At 40.5% G+C, this 16,111-nt stretch overlaps 1 protein-coding gene and 1 long non-coding RNA gene across 2 annotated transcripts in view; one reads left to right on the top strand and one right to left on the bottom strand.

The window, feature by feature from the left end:
• Positions 1–16,111, bottom strand: part of LOC106591235 (sialoadhesin) — a 608,384-nt gene that overhangs the window by 492,080 nt on the left and 100,193 nt on the right. The gene's annotated exons all lie outside the window — the stretch shown is intronic.
• Positions 8,477–9,061, top strand: LOC123730818 (uncharacterized). The gene is made up of 3 exons (XR_006762262.1): positions 8,477–8,664; positions 8,849–8,939; positions 9,023–9,061. It is a non-coding gene; the product is annotated as an uncharacterized lncRNA (long non-coding RNA).

The following is a 16,111-nucleotide window of genomic DNA, read 5'->3' on the forward strand; positions in this document are numbered from 1 at the left end:
ATTCTCGTAATAAATAACATCATCACTTAGGCGGCATGTACTTACACTCTTTTCTGGGTCGGTTCAGATGGCCAGAACATACTAGCATCAATCCATCTCTGGTGAATAGTGGAGGGCAGTTCACAGCGGACCCGCAGCAGTGATGCCAACCCACCTGTGGACAAATACACCTGGTACAAGAAGAATGGAGCCCAATATCAGTCTTTATCCTATAGGTTCATGCACCACAGCATGTCTTCAGTCACATCCAGTCATCTGATTGGGAGTACTAATACGAGATGGGGACAGAGATCTAATAACATCGATGTGAATGAGTAAAGTACAGCTCAGTGTTAAAATGATGGAATCAGTTTGGGAATGTAAATCAATCCATAAACCATAAAATAGCCTCAAATCGGTTCCTTTGAATGTTTTGTGCAAGTGAACAATCTTTGTATAGTTATTTGACTACAACGCCCAAAGAACACCTCATGTCAGTCAGTTGGTGAAATAATGGAGGGCAGTTCAGTGACCTGGGACCTGCAGTGATGCCAACCCATCTGTGCAGAGTTATGCCTGGTACAAGAATGGAAGTGTCTATCAGATACCTTCGGGGGAAACACAGAATCACAGCAGGTTTCAAATCAAGTCATCTGATGACAGTACTACTGTTGGGTCTCGAATCAGACAGGTCTCCATCTTTAGACATCGATGTTAAATGTGAGAAACATGTGAGAATAGTGTTTGAAGAAGCTCGGATAAGCAGGGAGACGTGTCTTGTTAACAACAGCTGGTACTGATGTTATGCTTTTCCGCCTGAGTTAGAATCCCAAAGCTGCAGACCATACTGTCAATAAGAGTTTTCATCTATATTTTTCGTAGCTGTCTATTTACCACCACAAACCGATGTTAAGAAAAACCACACTCAATGTGGAAATGATGGAAGCAAACAAAAAAAAGAACATCCAGAGGTAATGGTTCCGGAGTGTCAACTAGAGGCTTATAAAAAACCCTACTTACCATTACCACACACATAAATATGATCTTCTCCTCACCTCCTTGTAAAAATTTGATCATAACTCTTATACCTCTGATTCCTGCTTATATAAACAAAAACTCAAACGAAAGTTCCATTGATACGCTCAATATGAAAGTGGTTCGATGAAGGAAGCTAAGGTTACAGGACTCTAGCACAGACTGGAATATCAGATTCATCTGATATTGAGGAGTTTACTCACATCAGTCACTGGTTTCATTAATAAGTGCACCAACTACTTCATCCCCACAGTGACTGTAACATATCCCTAACAGCTAAGAATTGCAAAGCGCATCCATCCAAATGTAAAGGCTACCCTACCACTTTCTAGGAGCGGACACTAATCCAGATGCTTATAAGAAATCCTGCTTCAACCTCAAACGGTGCCATCAAACAGGCAACAAGCCAGCCAAAAGACTAATCGCATTTACCGCCTGGGACACCGGGCCGGATGCAGGGTTGGAAAACTATCACGGATTACAAAGGGAAACTGCCAAGTGACGCGGAAACTCACCTGTGGACGTTTTCTAATCTCGCCATGGAGAAAGCAATACTGAACCGAGAACCAGTTGTTCGACGATTGGGCAGATCCGTCAATCGAAGCTGATGTGAGTGGGGACTTTTAAACAGGTTAACATTCACAAGGCCACCGGCCGACTACGCTCAGAGCATGCATGACCAGCTGGTAAGTGTCTACCTGGGATATTTTCTTAACCTCCCTCTGACCCATTTTCTTCTAGGTCACCATCTTGTTGAAAGCAGACCACAGGAACCAGCCCAAGAACCCCAAATAACCAGTCTAAATTGTTAGCGCCCTGTAGCACTTACATCTGTAGCTATGAAAATGCTTTGAAAGGCTAAAAATAACTCACATCATATCCCAGACACAATGGACGCACTCCAACTCGCATACCGCTGCAACAGATCCACAGCTGATGCAATTTCTATTGCACTCCACACAACCCTCTCCCACATGGACAAGAGGAACACCTATGTTAGAATGCTGTTCATTGACTACAGCTCAGCGTTCAACACCATAGTGCCCTCCAAGCTCATCACTAAACACAGGACCTCAGACCAACACTCCCTCTGCAACTGATTGTAGACTTCTGACGGCCAAGTTCCCGTGGTGAGTAGACACAGCCGCCATCCGCCTCAACACAGGGGCCCATCATGGGTGAATGCTTAGTCCTCTACTGTACTCCCTGTTCACGCACGACTACATGGCCTCACACAACTCCAACGCCATCATTAAGTTTACTGATGACACAACAGTGGTAGGCCTGATCACCAATGACGATGAGACAGCCAGTGAGGATGAGTGGGATTAGAGCGCCTCCCCAATGTGAGCAAGACAAATAAGCTGGGCGTGGACTACAGGAAATGGATTATTGGAGCAAGCCCCTTCCACATCGACGGGGCTGTACTGTAGTTGAGTTTTGGCCGGAGTCAAATTTCTAGGTGTCCACATCACTGTAAGTACTTGAAGAAGGCACGACAAATGAAAAGATTTGTCATGGACCCTCAGGTCTTCCAAAAGTTTGCTACAGCTTCAGCATTGAGAGCATCTTGACTGGGCAGCTAAGCCATGGTAACTGTTTGGCATCTACTGCCATTCAGGACTATACTGGGCATTGCCGCAGCGTCCTAAAATTATCAGCACAAAACCCAAGTGATAGAATGTTCTATCGCAATCGATGTGCCAACTGACACCAAGTCTGAAACCAACAGGACCCTGAATAGCGACCCATGCCATGAGACTCCAAACAAAAAAGAATCCAGTTAGTTTCCAAATTTAACGTTACTAATCTGCTTTAGTTTTGACCTCCACTTATGTCACGCTGCTGCTACTGTTATTTTCTATCCCGCTTCAGATTCAATTTAACCCTATAGCACTATAGTTGTTAAAGTATGAATACCCCTTTCACTTCCATATTTCAGCCACATCCAGAACAAAGGTTTATAAAACAAACATTGGCACACCACTGAAGTGCTCAGTGATTTTCAATGGCACCGCTAGGATACCCAACAAGTCAGTTTGTCAACCTTCACCTACAAGAGCTGCCAACCAACAAAAACAGTAATTGTAAAGAGGAAAAACACAACAGCTCAGCCACTAATTGGTAGCCACACAAGCTCACAGAACTGGAAATTTCACGCCACAGCATACACCAGATTCAAAACGATCTGTGCTTCGTTAAACAGCACTTCTGTTTCAGCATGGACAATGCCCATGCAATAGGTCCACAGAGAAATGGTTTGTCGATCGGTGTAGAAGAATTGATCGGCCTGCACAGGCCCCTGACTTCAACCTCATCAACATCTTTGGGATGAATTGAAACGCCGACTGTGAGCCAGGCCTAATCACCCAACATCAGTGCCCAACTTACTAATGCTCGTGGCTGAATGGAAGCAAAACCCTGCAGCAATGTTCCAATATCTAGTGGAAAGCCTTCCCAGAAGAGGCCTAGGGAACATAAAGTGGAGGTGGTCTTATGAACTACGCCACAACATAAGTTTCAACCTTGCCTGAAGCTTAGCAACCACCTGCCACTAGCTTTAGCGCAATGCGGCACACAGTCTTGAGACGTGACGTTTATCATCTGGTTGGTCGTGCCATCTTTCCAAATGTGTTTTCTTTTTAATGTTTTGACTAGTTAGCTGCCTCTGACCTGTCAATGTCATAAGCCTTGATCTGCCTGATAACCGATGCAAGGTCTTGATTGTAAATTTGGTTGTTACATGATAAATCCCTTCCACAATTATTCCTACCAGATGCCCCCAAAAGCACCCTCATGTCAGCCACCTTCGTGGGTGTGGAGGCAGTTCGAAAGACCCTGGACCTGCAGCAGTGATGCCAACCCACCTGTAGACAACACACCTGGTACAAGAAGAAGAATGCAAAATCAAAAAAAGCATCAGGACAGAGAAAAAGCACTAACATCATCTCTGAGGACAGAGGAGAATACATTGCAGGCGGAGAAGTTAAATATGGACGCCTCTAACTCTTCCCCCTGTATTTGTGGACGCTCGTAAGTTTTCCTCATACTTGTAAACTGCTAAAATTATGATAAAACAAGAAACATTTTACTATATAACATCCAAATACCTCTCAATATGGTCACACTGGGAATGTAATTATTTTCTAACTGACCTGTAAAAACTTAGTTTACCTTATTCACTAACTCCATCTTTTTCAGAAAGCCAAGATATTCGGTGCATGTGACAAATAAAGTTTGATTTGATTTGAGGTCACAAAACCAAGATGTTAATGACTTTATATTGCCCTTTATCAGATGACCCAAAGAACACCTCAGTGTCAGTCAGTCCTCTGAAGGAGGCAGTTCAGTGACTCTGACCCGGCAGTGATGCCAACGAAGGGTTACCTGGAGCAAGAAGATTGGCTATCGGGGCCTATCCAATAAAAACACAGGACACAAAGACGTCATATCATCGATACTGAGAGTACTACTGTGAGGTCAATGGGATTAAGACGGGGACGCCTGAGTCAATCAACATCGGCGTGAAATGTGAGCAAAGTACAGCTCAAATGTTTTAAACAGTTTAATGAAATCAATAAGTTTAACTGAATATACTAAACGATATCATAGCCCAAATCTCTTATTTTAATGTTTTTTTAAAGTGAATCATCTTTGGTTGACTTAACTAACGTTTATTTTCCAACGATGGGCCCAAAGAACATCTCAGTGTCAACCAGAAAATAGTGGAGGGCAACCTCACTCTGACCTGCAGTGAGCCCACCTGACACACACCTGGTACAAGAAGAATGGTCCCTCACCAAAAGCATCAGGACAGAGTTACAGCATCACTAACATCAGCTCTGAGGACAGAGGAGAATACTTCTGTGAGGCTGAGAATAAATATGGACGTCTCAACTCTTCCCACGACGTTCACATCTCAACATTTGGTCATACTTAAACTGCTTAAATTATGATGAATCAAGAAACATTTTAATATTCACATCTCTGAATATGTATTTTCACAATGTGAATGTAATTATTTCAAACCGACCTGTAAAATCTACAGGTTTACTTTATTTGCTAAATCTAATGTTTTCAGAAAGGCAAGATAATATACAGTACAAGTCAATAGTTTGAACACACCTCCAGGTTTTTCTTTATTTTAACTATTTTCTACATTGTAAACAGTGAATATACATCAAAACTGTGAAATAACACATATGGAATATTTTAGTAACCTAAATAAAATAAAATAAAATAAAAATGTATTTTATATTTGAGATTCTTCAAAGTAGCAACCCTTTTGGGTTTTGGATGACAGCTTTTGCACACTCTTGACATTCTCTCAACCAGCTTGCAAGACACCTGGAATGTACTAAAATTAATTAATAGGTGTGCCTTGTTAATTTGTAAATTTTATAGTCTTTAATACGCCCAAAGAACACCTCACAAATCCTAGATGCCAAACCACCCCAGAAGCGTTATACCTGGTACAAGAAGATTGGCTATCAGTCTATCTCCTATGGGAACACAGGACCACAGCATGTCTTCAATCATATCAAGTCATCTGACACTGGAGAGTACTACTGTGAGGCCTGGAATGGGATTAAAACGGGAGGTCTGATTCAATAAAAATTGATGTGAAATGTGAGTAAAGTACAGCTCAGTGTTGGAATCAGTTTAATGAAGTCAATCATTTGAACTGCATTAATCCTAAACCATATCATAGCGCAAATCTCTTTATTTTACTGTTTTGTGTAAGTGAATAATCTTTTGGATAGTTCTCTGACTGAACTCATGTTTCTTCTACACCAGATGGCCCAAAGAACTCCTCAGTGTCAGTCAGTCCCTCTGGTGAAATAATGGAGGGCAGACTCTGACCTGCAGTGATGCCAACCCACCCACCGTTATACCTGGCAAAGGTCACAATCAAGCCTCTCAGTGTGAACACAGGTTAGAAATGTCTTCAACCAAATCAAATCATCTGACACTGGAGAGTACTACTGTGAGGCCTGGAACGGGATGAAGACAGGGAGGTCTGAGTCAATCAACATTGATGTGAAATGTGAGTAAAGTACAGATCAGTGTTGGAATATTGGAGAAACTAACATCTAAAATGTATCAACCATTTGAACGGCATTGGTCCTAAAGCATAGAATAAGGCACATGTTAGGCCTAGATTCAATCAGTGTTAATCGGCGACAGCCGACGCTCACATAGCTGATGTTTTGGCGGTGTTGGAGATGTAACTGTGTTTTAGCTGTCTAATTGGTGAGCATTATCATGCTTACACCATCCCAGTCATTTTGATCATTAAGAGATCATTATCATGAAGATACCCATCCAATTCTAATAAGTCCCAACATGAGAAACGATTTGTTATCAAAACGTGAACAAACAGCCCAATTGAGACCATGTTCAGGTTCCAATCAAACAGCCACAAAAATTTTACATGACTGTGTTAACAGCAATGTGTTTAAATATAAGGATCCTGGTGACTGACAGCCCAATCAGTCCAATCATCAGTAATCAAAACAACCCTAACAGCTGCAGTTAATTGGAGATCCAGAATTTGCTCAACATTTTAAACCATTAATATCCACCCTCATTTACCAGTCCTCTGTTGAAGATGAGTAAAAACCAGACTCAATCAGTGATGCCAACCACTGCAGATGGCACTAAAGATCAATGGTTTTGAAACGAAGACACAATGGAACTGCACCGTCAACATCAGTCCGAGGACAGAGGAAATACTACTGTGTGGCAGGACAGTTGGACATCCGCTTGCACCTTCTGTTTGTTTGTGCAAGTAAACAGATCCATTTGTCAAATATAAAGACATTTAACCCAAACAAAAATGATAACCGATATCCATCTCTCACAAAAATTAAACACCAGTCATCAATTCTCCATAAGAGGAGGTGGCTCAGACGATCCAGCATGATGCCAACCACCAGACAACCTAATAAACATGAATAATGAGCCACCTGAGATGAGAAACACCTTCTCATCACCAACATCAGCTCTGAGGAAAGTGGAGAATACTGTGAGGCTGAGATGGAGGTCTCAACTTTCATACCTCTAGACGTTTTGTGGCACACCTAACCATCTCATCTTTGATGAGAGAATCAATACATATATTTATATATTTCAATTATACAATCATGAAACATTCAAAACCCTGTCTTTCAAACATAATTGAAAATCTAAATAACTTCACAGATCTTCATTGTAAAGGGTTTAAACACTGCTTCTCATGCTTGTTCAATGAACCATAAACAATTCATGAACATGCACCTGTGGAACATTGTTAACTGTAATAAACAGACGGCCAATTAAGGTCGTTAAAGTTATGAAAACTTATCATTAAAGAGCTCTTTCTACTGACTGAAAACGCGCTTTTGCCAAGGAGTTGATGTGGCCAGGGCAATAAATTAAAATGTCCATACTATGAGACGCCCAAGACAGGGACAGGACTGAGTTGATCGTCCCGAAGACCACGTAACAACACCTGCACAGGGATGGTAACATCCCAACAACAGTGGACAGGCACAGAATGGCAACAATAACTGCCTGACACCAGGAACGCACAATCCCTCCACTAAAGCCTGTCCCCTACAGGCTGAGAGAGGTTGGACCGAGGGCTTGTAGGCCTGTAAAGGCAGGTCCTCATCACTGGCAATGTCAGCCTGTGGGCCAAACCACTGTCACACCAGACAGGATGGCTGTTGGTGCTCTTCTCTACCGACGAATGCTGCTTTGGTTCACCATGGCTGATTCGCTTTTATCGCCAAAGCGAATGAGCGTCACCTGGTCCACCGCCGGATCGATGAAGGTGGAGGGTCCATCTGGCAACACAGCACGTGATTGAATGTTGTCATTGCAGGCAATCTATCGTAATTAGGAGACATCCTCCTCCTTCATATGGTAACCTTCCTGCAGGCTCATCTGACAACCCTCCAGCATGAATGCCACCATACCTGCCATTTCAAGACAGGAATGTCAATGTTCTCCTGCCATGGCCAGCGATATCTCGGATTCAATCCCATTGAGCATTTGCAGGTGTGGTGGAAGATATCCAAGAACTGGCAAAATCTGGTACTGTCCATGAGGAGGCATTTCTAAAAACAGCGTCCGGTGTCCAAACAATTCAGTTACTGACCTGTTACTTTGAGTTTGGACCTCCCTTTGTTCAGGACACACACACATTTCATTGTCTGTGGAACTTGTTCAGCTTTTTGTCTCAGTTGTTGAATCTGTGTTTACAGGCTGCAGATTACACATGTTAAGCTTGTTGGAAAACAAACTTGAAAGGACAGTGAGAGGACGTTTTATTTGCTGAGTTTACTCCAAGTTGCATAATTTTCTCTCATGTAAAACACTGTTTTAAAACATCGTATTAAGATACTGTCCAAATTAGATGGCCCAAAGAACACCTCAGTGTCAGTCAGTCCTCTGGTGAAATAGTGTGAGGGCAGCACCTGGATGCCAACCCATAACCTGTGCAGAATTACACCTGGTACAAGAAGAATGTAACCTCACCAATATTGTCAGGACAGAATTACAACATCACCACCATCAGCTCTGAGGACAGTGGACATTACTATTGTGAGGCCACGAATAAAATAGCATCTGAGAACTCCACAGCTCTGAAGATCATTGTAGCAGGTAAAGGTTCATCTTCAATATTCAAAATACACAATTACATGTTTCAAGCTAATCTAAATTCTAACACTTTGGCTTATTCCACTTTACTTTTGTGTTGGCTTCTAAGATTCCCAAGCCTTTAATATGATTTTCATTTTCAGTTTATAACATACCATGTACTCATTTAATCCATATTTTATTATAGGGAAATATACCTCAATTAAGACTGCAGCTGTAGGAATCATAGTGGTTGTTCAGGTTCTCATCCTCTGTCTCTCTGGATTCATGTGGTTCAGGTGAGTGAACATTTTGCTTTTTAACACTCCGATTTGTTACTAACTTCATTCATTAATAATTAATTAATTATTGTCCAAAACAGGAAGAAGGCTTCCAAATCCACCTCATACAATAGAAACAATATATTATATGACGAGGACAGGATTGTTGAACCAGAAGATGACTGTGATGGACTATATATTCTTGTGGGAACATTTCCACGCCTCATATGTTGTCTGTCCCTTCGGAGACTCTACTCCCCTGTATGACAATGTCTTAGGCATGGCCATGCAGCAGAGACAGTGGTCACCGTCAGCCAGATGACGTTCACTTTCCTCCGCAGGAAGAGCTTTTGTACTCCACCGTCCAACTAACTTCAACTCCCAGGAGCGGACGAGGATGTCCAGTTCGCTGCTGTGAAATTCAATCCTAGTTACCACCCGATATTCGCACAGGTCTATATGTTAAGTTGCTATTGTGGTGAGTGCCATCAATAACCAAAACAGTTGACCCCTAGTGATGTCATTTCCAAACTTTGATCGTATGCTCCGTCATGGACAGTTAAATCATGCAGCGACATAATCAAGATCGATTTAAGAGTAACAACAAATGTTATTACATAGTGTGTCTTATATCGACTGAAAGCTTAAATTATTGTTAATATAACTGCACTGTCCAATAAATAGTAGCTATTACTGTGAAAAAATGCCATGCTATTGTTTAATGAGAGCCCCAACAACAAACCCCTTTTTCAACGTGATAGGTTTTATGTAAAAACCTTACATTCTGAAATCTTGCTCTAACTATCATCCAAAGGGTCCCAGATATATGAAGTGTACGTAAAATCATTTTTCACATATCCTAAAAAGGTCCATATCCTGTGGGGCTCGGGGGCAGTATTGAGACATTCAAAAAAATATGTGCCCATTTTTAACTGCTTCCATGCCCAAACTTAAAAGCTAGGATATGCACATTATTAACACATTCGGATAGAAAACACTCTGAATTTCTAAAACAGTTTGAATGGTGTCTTAGGTATAACAAAACTCATATTGTGGGCAAAAACCTGTGAAAATTAGATCCAAAAAATGTGAATTTTATGATCTGCACTATTTAGTGCCTTGTTTTATAGATACCATAGTGAGAAAGGATCTTACTGCAACACCTACGGCTTCCACTAGATGTCAACGATCTTTATAAAGTTGTTTGGAAGCGCCTATGATAAACAGAGAGCAAATTAGAATCCAACAGACATGTCATCAGTTCATTTTTTGCTACTACATGCTGAGAAACGTTGTCATCACTTTTTTATCTGTAGGATAGGTGAAAATATTACTGATGTTTAACGTTAAAAATGGACCAAGATTAATGCTAAAACAAATATTTGACATGTTTGAACGAACATAAATATTATTTACTTAGCTGCCGTGATTTTACCAAAAAGCATAATGAACGCTAAGTACTTGGTGTTATTTGAGCAAACTATGAACTTTGTCAAAGAACCACATTTGTTCCGACCTGGAATGCCTTCCGACCTGGGATCCTGCCTTCTGGATGGAGATAATTAAAGGTATGGGGTATTTAAGGTCGTTATTATCGATTTTAGATGATGCTAACTGTATATATATAGCCTGTTGTTCAGTATAGCACCGTTAATTAAAAAATGTTACTTCCCAGTAAAGTTATTTTGAGATCTGGGCCATTCGCAGCAATTACGAGATGATAATATATTATCTTTGAATGACAATATTATAATTTACCAATGTTTTAATAGTAATTTTGTTATGTTCACCGGAAGCATTTCAGAAGAAAAAATCAATTTCACGCCTACTTCAAATGCTGTTTTTGGATAGTTGTTAATCCTGATAACAAAAATGCATGTATTGTATAACACAATGTCCTAGGAGTGTCATCTGATGGAGATTGACAAAAGTTAGTGCATAATTCAAGCTGGTTTCTGCTTTTGGTGACGCCTGACCTTGAATTGTGTATGTTTGTACTTGTGCTGCGTACTGTCCTAAAATATTAATCAACTTATGTTGCAAATTGAAAATCGGGAACAATGTGGCTATATTGATGTTTATCATTTAAATTGTGTAAAATAGTTGATTGTTTGAGAAATTGAAATTATTAGATGCGGGATGTTTTTAACTTCAGCCTTGTTAGCAATCCCGGCCTGGGTTCACCTGTAGCCCCAACAGGATATAGCACACACATCGTTTTTTTTATTTCCACTGCTCAATTTAAAAAAAATAATCTGTGAAAATCTCACCCTAAACGTTGTTTGAAACTGACAAATCACATTAGTAAATATTCCTCAGAGATCCTAGAAGGAAACAAGATTTTACTATTTCATTAGGGGTCTAGTATATCCTATAGGACACAATATTTGGTCACGTGGACGGCCATCACTTGAACAACTGTACCTTGCTGTAGGCACCGGAATAGGGCCGCAAAAGCCAGCTAGACAGCCAATGAGCTGGGCTTTACAGGAGTATCCGGAACGGTATATATGTCAAAAATGTAGCTTCTAACCTTGTACGACAGCATGCCTTTTCATTGACAAAAATTATAAGGATATTCAGAGTTATGAAGTTTTGAAAACTGCTGTTTTATGCTGAACTGCTTATATGGCTAGTAATACTTAAAACAACCAAGCACACAGATTTACCCATATTTTGGAATATGAATGCGAACGTCTCCTTTCACGACGGCCCAAATGTACCTGGAGACTTCACACTAAAAGTCTTGAGGATCAGTCATACCCAGTTATCCATCTGAAACTTTGCACATACACTGCTGTTGTGGACTCCATCGTAATAACAACCAGAGTGATGGATTTAACAGTGACCTCTTGCATTTCAAGATGGTGGTAAAAACACTGGTTGGTTTTTTGTGGGCATTTCACCAGACATTCTCCTACATGCAATTCACATTTCCACAAACTCAAAGTGTTTTTCAAATGGTACCAAGAATATATCCTCGTTTTAGGCCTGAGTACAGGCAGTTAGATTTGGGTATGTCATTTAGCCGAAAATTGAAAAAAAGGGGGCTATCCCTAAGATTTATTTTAAACTACCAACCCAATAATGGACATCTCATGACAAGGTCATTGCTATGACCTGTCTATATTGACGGAGTGATGTGATGATGATTTTGAGGAACTGTTCTCAGTGCGTTCCAAATGGTACCCTATTCCTTCTTTAGTGCACTACTGAGCCCTATAGGCTCTGGTCATTTAACCTGTTATGGCTGGGGCAGTATTTTCACAGCCGGATAAAAAACATACCCAATTTAATCTGATTATTACTCCTGCCCAAAACTGAATGTGCTTCTTTATAATTATTGGCTTTGATAAAAACTCAAAGTTTCTAAAACTGTTTGAATGGTGTCTGTGGTGTAACAGAACTCATTTGGCGGGCCCAAAACCTGAGAAAATTCCATTGCAGAAATTGCCCAAGTCAACAATTCCCACACACTTCTTAATTCCATCCTCTCATCCATTACAGAGGATCTCTGCCACTGTTGCGTACACTTCTACGGCTCATTGGCTCTCAGAAAGTGACAAAAAAGCTAAATCATTGGCTTTGCAGGCATCTGTTTAAGAAAAAAAACGCAGCGTTTGCATTGTATATGGTTACAGTACTGTGAAACACAGGCGCGTGCCCGCGTCGACAGAATGCTTTATTTTCTTTCACTCTGTTTTCTATCCTTATCTAATAAAACTTTATCGAAATGCGGTAATGAATATTTATAAATCTTTATACACTTCGGATAGTGTCTTGGGCGCCGCAACCCTATTGGTGATTATTTTGGACCAAACCAACATTTGTTATTGAAGTAGCATGGAGTGCATTCTGGCCGAAGACAACAGAGTAATCAAACTTTTGTAATAGCCAATCGGAGTTTGGTCAGAGGCTAAACTTGGTCGGTGTCTAAATGGCTAGCCGTGATGGCTATCTGCTATCTACAAGAATATTGCGCACTTTCACCGAAAAGCTATTTTATATTCGACATATCAAAGTGCTTCTGTATCTGATTATAAAATATTGTTATGTTGAACGTTTATGTTGATAATTTATAATTCTTGATTTTGATCTTCTTTAGTTCCCGTATCATGCTAATGTAAAGAAGCTTGCAGTATAAATATAGACTTGATTGAACAAAACATGCATGCATTGTATAACATAATGTCTCCGGGTTTGTCATCTAGTGAAGATTATCAAGGTTAGTGCTGCATTTGCCACAACAGTTTTGTTTTTGTGACATTATATCTAGTTAAAATGGGTCATCTGATTATTTCTGGCTTGGCCTCTGCTACATAATCTAATGTTTTGCTTCCTAAACCCTTTTTGAAAATCGGATGATGTGTGGTTAGATTAACGAGAGTCTTGTCTTTAAATTGCTGTAAAATAGTCATGCTATGTTTGAAAAATGGAAGTTTTCGGATTTTTAGGGGGTTGTATTTAGCGCCTAGCCCATCATTGGATATTGGAGCAGGTGTTCCGCATAGCGAACGTCTAGATATAAGGTTATGTGTCAAAACTGCAAGATGCTGGGTTTTCATGCTCAACAGTTTCCTGTGTGTATCATGAATGGTCAACCACCCAAAGGACATCCAGTTAACTTGACACAACTGTAAAAGCATTGGAGTCAACATGGGCCAACATTCCTGTGGGCAGCTTTTGACACCTTGTAGAGTCCATGCCCTGATGAATTTGAAGCTGTACTCAGGGCAATAATTGGGGGTGCAACTCAATATTAGGGGTGTGTTCTTAATGATTGTATACTCCAGTTATTGTATAAAATCACTGAACTGTTAATGGTCTCGTTCAATATCCACAGTCGCACACTACTTGTTCCATCCTAAGGTGGTCTAGTGGTAGATTGTTAAACACCCCTAATATTATCTATATTATATACAATGCATTTCGGAAAGTATTCAGACCCCTTGTCTTTTTCAAATTTTGAAATGTTACCGTTATAATAATTAAATAAAATTACATCTTCAATCTACCACACTATCCCATATTACAAAGCAAACCGACTTAGAAAGTTTTCAAATTTGTTGAAAATAACAATACCCTATCTAGATAAAGTAATCAGATCTTTTGCTATGAGACTCGAAATTGAACTCAGCTGCATCCTGTTTCCTATATGAATCATCCTTGAGGATGCTTCTACCAGTTGGAGCTCACCTGTGAGCCAAATTCAATTGAGTGGACATGATTTAGAGAAAGGCACACACTATCTATATACTGTCCCACGATTGACAGTGCACGTCAAGAGGGAAAAATCCATGAGGTCGAAGGAATTGTCTCTAAAACTCCAAGACAGAGGATTGTGCTGAGGCACAGATCTGGGGAAGGGTGCCAACGCTGTTCTGCAGTTTTGAAGGTCCAAGAACACAGTGGTCTCCATCATTCTTTAAACAGAAGAAGTTTGGAACCCAAACTCTTCCTCGGTGACCAAAACCCGGTGGTCACTCTGTCAGAACTCCAGAGTTCCTCTGTGTGGAGATGGAACCTTCAAGTAGGACAGCCGTCTCTGCAGCACTCCACCAATCGAGTCTTTATGGTGAGTGGCCAGGCAGCTCCTCCTCAGTAAATGCACATAACCTGTGGTTTGCCAAACGGCACCTAAAACTCTCAGACCATGAGAAACAAGATTCTCTGGTCTATAAACCTTGATTGAACTCTTTGGCCTGAATGCCAAGCTTCCTGTTGGAGGAAACCTGGCACCAGCCCTACAGTAAACTGTGGTGGTGGCAGCATTATGCTGTGGGGATGTTTTTCAGCGGCAGGGACTGGGAGACTAGTCAGGATCGAGGGAAAGATGAGCGGAGATTACAGAGAGATCCTTGATAAAACCAGCTCCAGATGGCTCAGGTCCTCAGACTGGTGCGAAGGTTCAACCTTCCAATAGGACAAGGACCCTAGCACACTGTAAAACAGCGCGTAGTGGCTTTCAGAAAATCCACAATTCCTTACAATACCCCCTCCAGGCTGGACTTAACCTGATCGAACATCTCTGAAACCTGAAAATATCTATTCCCATCCCACCAAGCTTGAGGGATCTGTAGATAACGGAAATCCCAAATATAGGTGTGCCAAGCTTGTAGCGTCATACAAGAAAATTCGAGGCTGTAAATACTGCCAATGGTGCTTCACAAAGTATTTTCAGTGCTTGGTCTGATCTTATGTAAATGTGATATTGCAGTTTTTTTATTTATACATTTGCAAAATTGTCTAAAAACCTTTTTGGCTCATCATTATTGGGTTTTGTGTGGCAGATTGATGAGGAAGAAAACAATTTCATCAATTTGAGAATAAGTTTGTCTTATCACAAAAATGTGGAAATGATCAAGGGATCTGAATACTTTCTGAATGCTCTGTAAAATATAACTGAACACAAAGGTTGCTATTCAAACACAACATTTTCAACTTAAGAAATATTAAAAATTGTTAAGTCCTTTCTTATTCATCATAGTTTCGTCATAACTTGACCCTAGATCAAACTCTACTCTAAGTTTCAATAGAGAGTAGTCTTGTGTAGCTCAGTTTGTACATCATGGCTTTTTGGTTCCATTCCTGCTGGACTTCCCATATGAAAAAAATATTCATGCATACTTAATGACACGGAATTTGGATAAAAGTGTTTAATAAATGCATATATTATTATATATTTATAAACTGAGTGGTTTGGGTCCTGGATGCTGATTGGCTGAAACAGCATTTCATCTCTTTTGTACTCATAGACAATATACCATGTGTATGACATAAAAATATATGTTGTCTATTACTATTTATGTTGGTAACTGATTTAAAATAAGCCGTGAGAACAGTATGTTGGTCAGCATACCTGAAACCCCAAGAAGTGCCTTATTGCCATTATAAGCGTAACCAATAAGGCCCGAGTATATGCATATACAACTAAGGGCTGTTCTTGTGCACAAAACAGCGTGGAGTACTTGGATACAGCCCTTGGCACGTGGTATATTGGCCTGTTACAACAAACCCAGAGGTGCCTTATTTTAAACTGGTTACCAATGTAAGGTTCAAATGTTAATACCCATGGTATAGGTCACGATATATCATGCCTTTCAGCTAATCAGCATTCGGGGCTCAAACCACCCAGTTTTATAATGGTCAATATTCCCCTCAGGCCTTATGTCACTTAGTTTAAATATACA

Source organism: Salmo salar, chromosome ssa02 (genome assembly GCF_905237065.1).
Source record: "Salmo salar chromosome ssa02, Ssal_v3.1, whole genome shotgun sequence".
NCBI lineage: Eukaryota > Metazoa > Chordata > Actinopteri > Salmoniformes > Salmonidae > Salmo > Salmo salar.